This window comes from Cupressus sempervirens, chromosome 8 (genome assembly GCF_028749045.1).
Source record: "Cupressus sempervirens isolate cs-2001-9-10 chromosome 8, ASM2874904v1, whole genome shotgun sequence".
In the NCBI taxonomy this organism is placed as follows: Eukaryota; Viridiplantae; Streptophyta; class Pinopsida; order Cupressales; family Cupressaceae; genus Cupressus; species Cupressus sempervirens.
Window position 1 is genome coordinate 655,849,255 of NC_143125.1, and position 15,803 is coordinate 655,865,057.

A 15,803-nucleotide genomic window follows, 5' to 3' on the forward strand; every position below is an offset into this window, starting at 1 on the left:
AATCCAGAAAAACCTTCAGTCCCATTCGTGTGAGCATTTTATACATAGCTGTGGCGAGTGTACGTTTGACATCAGGACCCCGATGGTTAATAAATACATCATACTTAACCTTTCTCACAAGCATTATCGATCCACCTGAAGTAGATGTAGTTGCTGCAAATTCTTCTCCCTGTTGTTGGGTGCTTGAACTAGTCTTAGCTGGTCCTACAAATTCTTGACACATTTTTCCCTCTTTCGCTACCCACTCTGTAATTGTCTTCAGCAGCATGTCTTCGTCCCTGGACACATTCGACAACGAAGAAACCAAAGTAAACGTCACAAGTTATATGGATAACTGAAGTCTATGAGCCTCAAGATAAGAGAATGAATCGATAAGTAAACGCTGAGTGCATCTGGTGGAGAGATGCGTACTCAGTACTTACTCCGTGCTCTCAACGACCGGACCTACATAATGTGAAACGCTGTAAAGCGCTTTCCTCCACTCCTCCAGTTTCTCAGAGTCGCGTTCAAGCTTGTTTGGGTCAAACGCGTAGCCTCCTTTTACATAGCGTACATCATCAGTCTTACCACGGCAAAAAATAGGAACAATTTTAGCGCCTAATTTACCCCTGTTGTGCATGGATGACAGCTCTTCTAAGCACCGGTCGGATTGTGCATAGCCCTCTGAAAATATTGGAATGTAAAGCCAGGCACTCTTAAAAGCTGTTTCTACTTCTTCATCCCCCAAATCGAGCTCTTCCGAATTCAGAAAAACCTTCAGTCCCAACGCGTCAAGCCCTTTATAAATTGCTACGCCCAGAGGATGTTTAAAATGATTGATAAATACATCATAATGCGGGAAATCTTTCACAGGCATCGTGGATGCACAAGAAGCAGATGTGGATGATGGAAATTCTTCAACGTGTTGGCAATTTAACAGAACACCACTGTGCGGGTTAGAAGAAGATGCCATGAAATTAGATTTAAGCGAACATGACAAAGGTTGAAAAAAGGGGCGTTCAAAGAGAAAAGGAGCGGGGATAAGTAATGAGAAATAAATGTTGGACTAGACGCGTAGACTGCGTGTACTCGCTGAGGTAACCCCGCAGAAGAAACGAAGAAACGAAGAAGCATGACAGAGTCTGACTAAAAGAGTTAGAGTGACTAGTTGAGGACAGCTGAAGTTTTATTTGACTTTTCATACTCCTTTGGCCTTCTTCCAACTTTGATATTGTGGATCCACCAGAATTAAATGTAGATGGGGCAATTTCTTCGAGCTCTTGGCCACTGCTAGTGTTGGAAGTAGATGCCATGAAATCAGATTTGATGAAACAAGACAACAGAAGCAGAATTGAAGGACAAAACTAGAAGGACCCAGCTCGATCGTTCAGGATGGGCTGGATGCGCCCCCCTCCATGCAATGCCATGGCATCATCCGCGGGCCCCAGTTGCACTTTGTCCAAGCGAGTGGCCGTCACACGGTAAAGGCATGAAGAGATGTGGGCAAGTGGGATGCTTTTTCAAATAAAGGTTCAGAATTTTTTTCTCTTTTTAGTCTCAAAATAGTGAATAATATTTTGTATATATGTATGTGATTAGTTATAAATTTTAAATGTCTACCTTTAATATTTTTATTTTATTATTATATTGAACTGATAATGTTTATTATGTATATTTTTATTATTGTGTATTGATTAAGTTTAATATATATCATTAAAATATTCAATATATATGTAGATTTATTTGTTTAATACATATTATTTACATAATAAATCTATATTTTAATTTTCATGTTAATTAAATTTAATTCTCATTAATGTTAGTAAATTTAAATGAATAAGTATTAGTTTAATATAATTCAACATAACTATGATACACAATATTAATTAGATAATAAGTTTTCAGATTAATCTACTTAAAAATAATAGTTCGCACTTAGTAAAAATTTTAAAAAATTATCATAACTTAAGTAAAAATATAGTTAATTGTCAATGGTGAAAAATATAATTTAAAAAAAAAAAAACTAAATGGACCTAAAATAATTTTTTTAGTGTTAATCATAAAATTTATCATTTATTTTCCTTTAACAAAGATTTTTTAAATGAAGTAATACAATAGAGTTAGTAATATAATGAAACAATTATAGAGTGATATTAACTCGATTAATTAATTAATTTTAAAATTCTAATTCAATAGAGTCATTATTAAAATCTAAGAAATAAAATAAATATTTAATATTTCAAAAGAAAATATTATTTTGTTACAAATTTAATAAGGAAAATAATATTTAACATAAAAATTGAAGGAAATATCATTTGACAAAATTTAATATTTAACATTCAATTCTAAACAACACTTTAAGTTATAAATAATAATACATATATAAAAAACAATAAGATAATAAGATTTTGAATTAATTTAGTTAGAAATGAAAGTCTACATACATCTAATTAGATAAATATTTTATTATGATATATTTTTTAAATTTTTATTAATATAAGCATTTTATTTTTTACTAAATTAATTTATATATTAATATTTTAATCTTTTATACTTTTAATAATTTTAAAAATATTAATTAGTAAAAAATGTCACTTTTAAATATAATATTATTAAAATCTATTTAATTTAAAATCTACTTGCAGGTGCAAGCTACCATTTTGATTGAGCAGGAGAAATTGAGAAGGTTCCTGCATGATGGGTACCAATGGCATAGAACTTTGGATGACTTGCAAGTTTTCGTGCATGATTATAATAGGCTGACCAAGGAGATCAAAGAGAAAGGGCATGCCAAAAAAGAGGAATTATTCATGCCAATTCAGATTCAAGAGCACAAAAGAATTGTTTGACTGGAGGGCCCCTTAGGTTGGACAACGTGGGTGGATACGCCCTATGATGTTCTTAGCTAGACTATTCCTCTTCTCTTCTGTTGTTTTTCTGACTTGATGTACAGCAGTCTCTGATTCTCTGTGGTGAGGCTTGGCCTCCTTATTTTCTCTCATGGTGACCTTTTTGGTTCTCCTCCTTTTTGTAACTCTTATATCTAATAGAAAAAATATTAATAACTCTAACTATTTTTATTATGATATACTAAACAAAATCTTATTTATAGTAACTAAAAATATAATATATTTGTGTAGAGTTAAAATGTAAATGTAACTTTTAAATATAGTATTATTAAACACTATTTAATTGAAAATATTAACAACTCTAACTAAAAGTAAATCTAGCTATTAATAAATCGAACTATTAATAAATTTAACTTAACCAAAATTGAATCAAACATAAAAACAAGCACTATGAATAAATAAATAAATGTTTGTGCTTCCAATGCAAATGCACTTGGACGACGGGGCTGACAGTTGCCATGCCATGCCATGGATGAGTGACGTCATCTATCCAGCCCCACGGTTATGGATAGAGCGGCATCATCTATTACTCTATTATCGCTTCATTATATTACTTCATTTATATCACTTCATTTAAAAAATCTTTGTTAAAGGAAAATAAATGATAAATTTTATGATTAACACTAAAAAAATTATTTTAGGTCCATTTAGTTTTTTTTAAATTAGATTTCTCACCATTGACACTTAGTTATATTTTTATTTAAGTTATGATATTTTTTTTCGAATTTTACCAAGTGCGAACTTTTATTTTTAACTAGATTCATTTGAAAACTTATTATCTAATTAATATTGTATATTATACTTATGTCAAATTATATTAAACTAATACGTATTCACTTAAATTTACTAGCATTAATGAAAATTAAATCTAATTAACATGAAAATTAAAATATAGATTTATTATGTAAATGATAATATGTATTAAACAAATAAATCTACTTATATATTGAATATCTTAATGATATATATTAAACTTAAACAATATAAAATAATAATAAATATACATAATAAACATTATTAGTTCAATAAAATAATAAAATAATAAATATTAAAACTAAACATTTAAAATTTATAACTAATCACATGCACATATACAAAATATTCACTATTTTGAACATTTATTTCAAAAATCATCCCACACATCTCTTCATGCCTTTACTGTCTAATAGCCACTCGCTTAGAGAAAGTGCAACAGGGGCCCGCAGATGCAATTGCATGGCATGGCATGGGGGGGACACATCCAACCCATCCTGAACAATGGGGCTGGGTAGACGACACTGTTCCATAATTCCTAAGCAACCTTGAAGTGGGCACCTTAAGTAGGAGAAGAGAGGAGACCCCCTACTACTAGTTTTGTCATAGATACTTTCTAATTATTATTTTTAAAAATTGAAGAAAATGATGACGTGTAGATAATGCATGTTCATTTACTAATAGTTGATCATTTTTTAGCTTTCTTGGTTGCTGATTGTTTTATTTTTTAATTGAGTTGGACATGTTAATAATTGTTGAGTTCTAAGCCTAGATTATTTATTATTTATTTACTATTATTTATTATTCAATTACTATTATCTACAAAGTTAGCCCGAAAGGTTATACGAATCTAAGCTTTGACCTTGGCATCAAATGATACATCTTCCTAAACTTGAGTCGGTGTTGACAAAAACAACAATATTGCCAAAGGGGCCAAAGGGATGATGATCGAGAGGAGGAGAGATGCTAAGATAAAGAAGAGGGACATGGAGAGGATAGGAGAGGGAGGGGAATTTAGAGAAAGAGGAATGGAAGATATAAATATATAAAGAAGGCACATTGAGATAGGGAGTGATGTAAAGATAAAGATAGAAAGTGATATTTAAGGAGGTCGAGATGAAGAGATAAGGGATGGATAGTGATGGAGAGTTAATGAGATAGAGGAAGATGTAGGAGAAAGAAATATGAAAATGTACAAATTTAAATATAGTGCATGTATATATACAAAAGTAAGGTCAAAATTTTGTTTAATTGAGCTCTCGTATCTACACATGTACCCATTGCACACTAAGGTACATTGCTTAAAGTTTCATGTACAAAATATGACAGTTGAATATATGAAACAATACAACCACTCAAAAAAATGAATTATATATATAAAGAGTTCTAGATGGTCTGCAACTCTACAGTTGGAAGTCTTCCAATTAAAAACCCTTTCTAGACAATAATATATATATATATATATCTATATCTATATATATATATATATATATATATATATATATATATATATATATATATATATATATATATATATGAGGAAAGTGGATTTGGCACAGAGTTCTAGATTGTCAGCAATTCTAGATTATCGGCTGGAAGTCTATGAATTTAGAAGTGCTTACCAGGTGATACTTCAGCGGGTCTTCCGCGCTATTACTTATGCAAAGACCGGTCAGCAATGAATGGTTTCAGCCACTCTTTGTCTTGGATCACTATCATTTCTTCGCTTCACGGAAAGTGATACAAAAAGAGACAATTTCAAAAAGATTGATTGAAAGTTCCTGTGTGCTAACTTCCTTTCTCCTTTGTCTGCAATGAGCCACTTTTATTATTCTTATTTAATTACATCGTATCCTTTCACACTTCTCTGTTAGTTCTGCCTGGCTTCCTTCACATTTCTCTATTGTGCTACCTGCACCTCTAAGCTTTTTGTATGTTTTGGATTTCTCTTCGCCTGATGAATAAAAAGAACCCCTTTATTCTTTTAGATTTACATCTTTTTCCCTTTTTTTGTTTTGTACCGTCGAATCCAATTTCATGGCATCATCTTCCAACACTAGCAACAGTTTTCCGCATGTTGCAGAATCTGCACCATCCGATGTATTTATTAGTAACGCCAAACATATGCTAGCTGGACTCATGATCTCTGAAAAGATTAAATATGCAGCCATGCAACTGAAGTTTTTTCTGAATTCAGAAGAGCGTCAATTGGTGGATCAACAAGTAAAAACAACAATCGATTGTGCTTCCTTGCATGTTGTGATATTTTCAAAGGAGCATGCTCAATCCAACCGCTGTTTGGAAGAGCTGGCACTCATACACAGAAGAAGGAAAATCAGTAGAATTGTTCCCATCTTCTACCAAGTTAAGCCTGAAGATGTACGATATTTGAAGGGAGACTATTTTGACGCATTTGAGCGATACAAAAGAGAAGGCAAATACAACTCAAAAAAGCTTTGGAAGTGGAAGAAAGTAAATTTCAGAGTTTCACATTATATGGGGATATAATGTGCCCGATGTACTAGAAACAGTAATGAAAAGAGGAAAGGTTCATATAGCCATATTCTCAATGAACTATGCAGAATCAAAGTGGTGCTTGCGAGAGCTGGCATTAATGAAATCTGAAACTTGTGCTCAGATTATTCCCATTTTCTCTTGTGTACAAACTAAACATTTTCGATATACGAAAGGAGTTTTTGGGGATGCCTTTCAACGACTTAAAGAGAAGGGTAGATTCACCTCAAAGCAACTTCAGAAGTCGAAGGAAACACTCTTTGGTGCTTCATGGCATCTCAGTCCAATCCTTCATAGCAAGGATTGAGCATCAGTCCCTAATTATTCATTTCTTATCAATTACATAGTTAAACTCTTATAAGATAATGCTTAGTTGTTTGATTTTTTTCTTGTATTTCGTATTAAGTTTAATCAAAACTCTTAAAGTCTAATGTTTATTTTCTCGCATCTTTTTGTTATATATGTTGAGAGATGAGGATATGCTGCTCAAGAATATTCCATCTGTATGTACAGGATTTGTAAAACTAAATGAAAGGCTGCAGAATACTCAACATAAAGGGAGCTCTATTTTCAAACTACTTTCATCATTATTCAATTTTTAAATGTATGTACTTTAAATTGTATTCAGTATATTATATTATTATACGATAGGTTAATCTCTAGACAAAATTTATTAAAGAAAAAATAAAGCCAAACTTTTCCTTTCCAGATTCACAAATTTATAGTAATTTTTGCTCAAATTTTTTGTTGTTTTCAGCTACAAACTATGCAGATCATGAAGATCAAATGCTGAATTTTTTGAAAAATCCATGATGTTTTCAATTTTTCAAAAACTTGGTCAACTATACAGTTTGTAAGGAGGATAGTCGCGGCCTATTATTATTTTCCTCAATACAAATGCATGTTCTCTTGATGAACAATCAAGAACTTCATTCTTATGGAAATGTTTCTAGAATGATTATTCAATTTTAGATTTACTCTATTATATCAATTCAAATGCTAAATGTAAATGATGGTTTTTGAGTGCATAATGATATCAAATGAGAAAATGAATTGCATTAAATGTATTTATATTTGTCATCCTCTAAAGAAAACAATTGGCATGAGTGGACATTATTTTGAACATTTAATTTTCAATATTTGTGGATCAATTCTATAAATCTAACATCGGTCCCTTAATGACAACACCGAAAATGGATTGATTTAAATTATAATCATGCATATAATCATTTGATAAATGTATAATTAATGCTACTTTATTGAGATATGAGTGCATAAAGAAAATGTTGGGGGTTAATTAAATATGAAATATGTGTGACATTTGGGTAGATATTCCATTTGTCAATATATCTATTTATCAAGGGATTCTCCTTAGAACAAACACAGAAATAAATTGAAAATATAATTGGTATACGAAATTTATAATTTTTCTATCTTACCTTTGAGATGCATGTGAATCCTAGAATGATTATATGTCTAAAAATTTGTAGCATTGACACAAAATGTATGCATAACACAAGAATTTGGATATGAAGGGATATAATTATTGCGTACATATAAATTTAACGTAACCTACAATGTGTCATCATGTAAATATACAACATATGTCATACATATTCTCCAAGTTGAACTTAGAAAATAAAGAGAAAGTTAGCTTGTATGATAGGAACAAAACAAAAGTAGATTCCATATAATTGAGGATGGAGGGTGTTGAGAAGAAAAAAATGTTCATAAGGTCGAGTGAATTTGGAGAAAGTGGATGGATCAATCGCCATAACATACAATCATGGATCATAATAAGGATATTCTAATTTAACTTAATAGTATCAAATTTTCACAAGCTATTAGTAAATATCAATAAATTTTTGCATTCAATTGTATGTGTTTATTGGATTCTAACAGAACACCCAATCGAATCTAGAAATATATTGATATTTACTAATTTAATCTGTTATGAATTACATAAAAGAGAGTGCATAATGTGTTGGACCCTGATAATTAAAAGAGTGATAGTATCTAAAACGAACTTATTTTAATTAAGTAAAAAAAATTTATTGTAAGGTTTAAGTTTTCCAGAAGTTGAAGCACCAAAAAATTTTAATTATACTAAAAAAATTATAGTACATGTGCATGTAAATTTTGACAAACAAGTTGAAGTATATAATATAGCCTACTTAGAATGTACACAACACTCAAGTTCAATATTGATGGTTATTAAACATTAATAAAAATAAGTAGTATCCGCATCAACACCATCCTTTATGCTAGAATATGATAGTTATAATGAAGGATTATGAATGATGTAATATATGAGCACTTTCACTAATATAAAGTCATCTCTCTTCCTTCTCTTTCTCCCCACACATCTATTAACATGATAAGAAATTAACCATAATTATATTTATTCGAAAATAAAATTTAACTAACATTGTCTAGATCATTCAATAAGAAGAGCTCTTGGCGAGATGGAGTTCGTGCCTTTGAGCTTGTCAATGATAAAATATTATATTTTTTGAAAATATATATTTTCCAATTAGATTGTCAATTGTTATTAATCTATTATTTATTTAGTTATTAATTAATTTTTATTTAAATAAAGTTGATATTTCTTGTGAAATTAAAAAATTTATAAATTTATAAAATAATTTTTTAACAAAATATTAGAATGAAAATGATTTTTTAAAATGAAATAGTAGATGTTTAAAAAATATACTAAAAAATTCCCATTTGTGTGCTCTTGTGAGAAAATTTGACTTGTGAATTTGGAATGGCTAAATAAGCAAGTCATATATCTATTTAACTATTGGTCCCTAAAATTGAATTTCCTTAAGCTCCCATGAATGAATAATAATTTACACCCATTTAACAAACATAAACACAAAATAGAAACGATGTACAAAATAGTTAAAATAAAATTCATAAAGGAAGACTTAGAATTTACTTATATTTTATGTATATTTCAGATAATTCTCTTATTTTGAAAATTAAAAATTAAATTTATCACATACTAATTGAATGAGAATATAAAATTTGAACATTTATAACAAGGTCAATGCATGCTTTCAATTTATTTAAAATAAATTTGAGCTTTTATTTCTTAATTAAAACTACACAGATGTATTCATTAGATTATATATCATCAATTAATTCAAAATATTTATAATTAACATCGTATGCATTTCCTTATTTGAAGGGTGAGGGGCTAAAATTGTCATCCAATGGTTGGAAATAATGTAGGAGTAATGACTACCATTGAAGTCATCTCACCCGTTCATTAATTCTTACCTTCTTTCTTTATCATTTTGGAATGTGTATTTTCACCACTTTATAGGTGATCATGCTTCAAGCTCATACTTACTCTTTGCTATTGACGATATGACCCGCACAAAGCGAAGCATGGCGAAGCGCTTCCGTCCACTCCTCCAGCGTCTCTGGGTTATATCTACCCTTGTCTTGGTGCCGCCCAAATGCCTTACCATAGCTTCCCTTTCCAATATATCTTAATTCATACGAAAAGACATGGTAATAAATGGGAACAAACTTACTGCCTTCTCTTCCGCTAATCAACGAAAGCTCTCGCAAACACCACTTGGACGTTGCATAGTCCTCTGAAAATATAGCTACGTTAAGCCAGGTACTCTTTATTACTTGTTCCAGTACACTACGAAAGTGACCCCCTCACTTAAGCTCTTTTGAATCCAGAAAAACCTTCAGTCCCATTCGTGTGAGCATTTTATACATAGCTGTGGCGAGTGTACGTTTGACATCAGGACCCCGATGGTTAATAAATACATCATACTTAACCTTTCTCACAAGCATTATCGATCCACCTAAAGTAGATGTAGTTGCTGCAAATTCTTCTCCCTGTTGTTGGGTGCTTGAACTAGTCTTAGCTGGTCCTACAAATTCTTGACACATTTTTCCCTCTTTCGCTACCCACTCTGTAATTGTCTTCAGCAGCATGTCTTCGTCCCTGGACACATTCGACAACGAAGAAACCAAAGTAAACGTCACAAGTTATATGGATAACTGAAGTCTATGAGCCTCAAGATAAGAGAATGAATCGATAAGTAAACGCTGAGTGCATCTGGTGGAGAGATGCGTACTCAGTACTTACTCCGTGCTCTCAACGACCGGACCTACATAATGTGAAACGCTGTAAAGCGCTTTCCTCCACTCCTCCAGTTTCTCAGAGTCGCGTTCAAGCTTGTTTGGGTCAAACGCGTAGCCTCCTTTTACATAGCGTACATCATCAGTCTTACCACGGCAGAAAATAGGAACAATTTTAGCGCCTAATTTACCCCTGTTGTGCATGGATGACAGCTCTTCTAAGCACCGGTCGGATTGTGCATAGCCCTCTGAAAATATTGGAATGTAAAGCCAGGCACTCTTAAAAGCTGTTTCTACTTCTTCATCCCCCAAATCGAGCTCTTCCGAATTCAGAAAAACCTTCAGTCCCAACGCGTCAAGCTCTTTATAAATTGCTACGCCCAGAGGATGTTTAAAATGATTGATAAATACATCATAATGCGGGAAATCTTTCACAGGCATCGTGGATGCACAAGAAGCAGATGTGGATGATGGAAATTCTTCAACGTGTTGGCAATTTAACAGAACACCACTGTGCGGGTTAGAAGAAGATGCCATGAAATTAGATTTAAGCGAACATGACAAAGGTTGAAAAAAGGGGCGTTCAAAGAGAAAAGGAGCGGGGATAAGTAATGAGAAATAAATGTTGGACTAGACGCGTAGACTGCGTGTACTCGCTGAGGTAACCCCGCAGAAGAAACGAAGAAACGAAGAAGCATGACAGAGTCTGACTAAAAGAGTTAGAGTGACTAGTTGAGGACAGCTGAAGTTTTATTTGACTTTTCATACTCCTTTGGCCTTCTTCCAACTTTGATATTGTGGATCCACCAGAATTAAATGTAGATGGGGCAATTTCTTCGAGCTCTTGGCCACTGCTAGTGTTGGAAGTAGATGCCATGAAATCAGATTTGATGAAACAAGACAACAGAAGCAGAATTGAAGGACAAAACTAGAAGGACCCAGCTCGATCGTTCACGATGGGCTGGATGCGCCCCCCTCCATGCAATGCCATGGCATCATCCGCGGGCCCCAGTTGCACTTTGTCCAAGCGAGTGGCCGTCACACGGTAAAGGCATGAAGAGATGTGGGCAAGTGGGATGCTTTTTCAAATAAAGGTTCAGAATTTTTTTCTCTTTTTAGTCTCAAAATAGTGAATAATATTTTGTATATATGTATGTGATTAGTTATAAATTTTAAATGTCTACCTTTAATATTTTTATTTTATTATTATATTGAACTGATAATGTTTATTATGTATATTTTTATTATTGTGTATTGATTAAGTTTAATATATATCATTAAAATATTCAATATATATGTAGATTTATTTGTTTAATACATATTATTTACATAATAAATCTATATTTTAATTTTCATGTTAATTAAATTTAATTCTCATTAATGTTAGTAAATTTAAATGAATAAGTATTAGTTTAATATAATTCAACATAACTATGATACACAATATTAATTAGATAATAAGTTTTCAGATTAATCTACTTAAAAATAATAGTTCGCACTTAGTAAAATTTTTTTAAAATTATCATAACTTAAGTAAAAATATAGTTAATTGTCAATGGTGAAAAATATAATTTAAAAAAAAAAAAACTAAATGGACCTAAAATAATTTTTTTAGTGTTAATCATAAAATTTATCATTTATTTTCCTTTAACAAAGATTTTTTAAATGAAGTAATACAATAGAGTTAGTAATATAATGAAACAATTATAGAGTGATATTAACTCGATTAATTAATTAATTTTAAAATTCTAATTCAATAGAGTCATTATTAAAATCTAAGAAATAAAATAAATATTTAATATTTCAAAAGAAAATATTATTTTGTTACAAATTTAATAAGGAAAATAATATTTAACATAAAAATTGAAGGAAATATCATTTGACAAAATTTAATATTTAACATTCAATTCTAAACAACACTTTAAGTTATAAATAATAATACATATATAAAAAACAATAAGATAATAAGATTTTGAATTAATTTAGTTAGAAATGAAAGTCTACATACATCTAATTAGATAAATATTTTATTATGATATATTTTTTAAATTTTTATTAATATAAGCATTTTATTTTTTACTAAATTAATTTATATATTAATATTTTAATCTTTTATACTTTTAATAATTTTAAAAATATTAATTAGTAAAAAATGTCACTTTTAAATATAATATTATTAAAATCTATTTAATTTAAAATCTACTTGCAGGTGCAAGCTACCATTTTGATTGAGCAGGAGAAATTGAGAAGGTTCCTGCATGATGGGTACCAATGGCATAGAACTTTGGATGACTTGCAAGTTTTCGTGCATGATTATAATAGGCTGACCAAGGAGATCAAAGAGAAAGGGCATGCCAAAAAAGAGGAATTATTCATGCCAATTCAGATTCAAGAGCACAAAAGAATTGTTTGACTGGAGGGCCCCTTAGGTTGGACAACGTGGGTGGATACGCCCTATGATGTTCTTAGCTAGACTATTCCTCTTCTCTTCTGTTGTTTTTCTGACTTGATGTACAGCGGTCTCTGATTCTCTGTGGTATTCCCCTCATTTCTTCTTCCATATATCCCTTTTATATCCATCTCATTATTCTTGTCTCACTCCACTCTTATATAATTTCTGTTGTCTACCCATCACTATAGTTATATTGTATTTTTTTTTGTTTAAACAACAATAAGTATTAATCCATGAACTCCTAATAAAATTCTTACTTACATTGCTAGACTATAAGAATTGAAGATGTAAAAAAACCTTACATAAAATTTAGAAACAACAATTGTTAGAATGTTTTTATTATGTAAAATAATTTATTTTTTTGAATATTTAATAAGTCTAATTTTATTTTTCTAAATTACTATATAAATATTATATTTAAACATAGATTAATATTTAATATTTTCTAATATTTTGAGAATATAATAATATTTCATCTTTTATTTTAACCCAAACCTTATTTCTCAATCTAATTTTAATTCAAATTATAGCTCTAATCCTAATCCCTATGTATTTATATGTGAAATAAAATATGGAAATTGTAGTTGCTAAAACACAAAAATGAATAAGAAAACAACATAAAATTGAAAGAATAGTAGAGGTATTGTGTTTGAAACCACTCTATTATTAAATAATTTTAATGGGAAAAAGAAACTTTATTTGAAAAAATTGATTAATTTTAAATAATATATCATACCAACGAGATAATTAATAATTTTACAATATATTTATTATGAAATTTATTAATCAAATTATTAAGTTTTTCATAGGTTTAAAAATATGTACTGCATGGAGAGAGCAGGAGATGAGATGATGATCTTTCAAGTAAAGTGCATTAATATTGTCATCTAATGATGATCAAAATAAATACCCAATTTCTTAATTTTAATATTAAAATTATTTTTTAACTCCAATTATTATTAAACCCTAACCCTAATTCTATAATCAATTCAACTCTACTTCAACTCTACCCTAAGTTTAACCATGACTCAAATTGTGAAATTTTTTTGATCTAGATGAAAAATATATTAATATATATTATAAAATTGCATTTTATATCTTTCAGTTTATCCACAAGATAAATAAATTTCATTATCCTAGTAATATATATCCCTACCTTCCTTCAACATACTTATCAATATGTATCTCTTCAGTTATACTCGACAACTTTGTTTTTTCTTGAATATATGGTATAGATCACCACCCATATTTTATATTAAATAATCGTTTCCATGCAAAACCCAACCTTCTATAATTCCCTTTGATTATAAAATAAATCTTTACACAAGCAATCTTCTTATTTTAGATACACAGTCTTTGCAATTTTCTTACCTTAGCTATCACAACACACACTCAAATAGTGAGAATTCCAATCTTTTAACTCTTTATCTAATATTTAGATAAGTTTATCTAACCACTCTTGATTCTAACAATTTAAATTATCACATTCTATTGATATAATAAATCCTAACACCCACTTCCAAAACTTAAGAAAGCAAAATATAGTAGAAAACATTTGCAGACAAATTTACAATACATACATAATGTTTGTGTTCATCAACCTATCAAGACTACAAGAAAATTCCTTACAAAGATATGGAACAAAGAAATAACACATTCAGCAAATATGTGGATCCACCAAAACAAAAATATGTTATTATTCTTACTAATTTTTTTAATATGATTTTTTTAAGAAAAATGATTAACTAAACTATTGATTTTAAGAAAAATATAGCTTCATCTACCCTCTCCACTCTGTAAAATCCATTAATTAGGGTAGTGAATCTAATTATATTAGGAGAACAATGAGCCTACAATATTTTAGCAACTAATCAAAGAGCCTCATCTACTCGGTTAACCTTACAGAGACTAGCAATTAGAGTAGTAAATGTAAGTTCATCTGGGGTACAATTAGCATCACCCATCTTAGCCACCAATCTAAGATCTTCATTTACTTTGCTTACTCTATAGAGGCCACCAATCAAGACAGCAAATTTAATTTTGTCCGGACAACAGTGACCATGCCTCATTCTATTTAACAATTCCAATGGTTCATCAATATAACCCCACTCACAATATGCTCCTAATAGAGTATTGCAAGTTACAATATTTGATTTGATTCCCATCTCTTCTATCTCAAAGAAAAGAAAATCAATTCTAGAGAAATTGCCACAATGGCCAAGACTATACAATATCACATTGAAGGGTACTACACTGAGGGACATCCCCTAAGTTTTTGGTAAATGGACAATCTCCCAGGCCTTGTCTGCCTTCCCTACTTTATACATTGCATTAGTGAACTGAGTAAATTTAAGGGTATCTAGGAAAAACTTGCAACATTTCTCACTGATGTGAACTATAGTCATCTCTACCTCTTGTAATTTGTTTTCCTTTAACAATGTCAAAAATGCTTCTCTCAAAATGATCTTATTTGACACATAGTTGTCCAAGAAACATTGCATGCAATAGAGTGAGAGCCTCGTTTATCTTTCCTGATTTTACAAAAAACATCAAAAAGATGATTGTAAAGAAGATTATTCAACTTTGGATATGTTTTTATTACCTCAATGAAGACATGTAAAGATTTGTGCAGCATCTTAGCCCTTTCAAAGTGGTAAATGAGGCACTTAGCCAAGAAAAAATTAATTCAATGCCCCTATTTTTAAATCTCATTCAGTAGATCTTTAATTTGATGAATGTAAAAATTTTCTAGTCCTGCTATTGATCTTTCCCATGCCACCTTTACCTCGACAAAAATCCATTTTACCTCATCTTGTTTGTTTATATTACACATGCTTGGCTTTGGTGATTCTGATCTTCCATCAAGCTCACTGGCTATTAGGAGAATGCTCAATCAAAATGGGGGAGCTAGTGGTGATTTTCATCACAATTTGATTTCTGTAGTAAATGTGATCTCAACAAAACCCCAAACGTGTCATGCCCATTTTTTTCTACCAAAAACTTATTTAAACTTATCAAATAACTATCAAGATTTAGAGTCAATATTTAAATCCACAATAGATATTTTGATAAAATGATCTTGAGCA

The 15,803-nt window shown here is 30.4% G+C and overlaps 1 pseudogene; it reads right to left on the reverse strand.

Annotated features, from left to right (window-relative positions):
- The window catches only part of LOC149544145 (pentatricopeptide repeat-containing protein At5g25630-like), a 114,674-nt pseudogene extending 99,124 nt beyond the window's left edge, over positions 1-15,550 (reverse strand).
- Between the last annotated feature and the right edge of the window lie 253 nt (positions 15,551-15,803).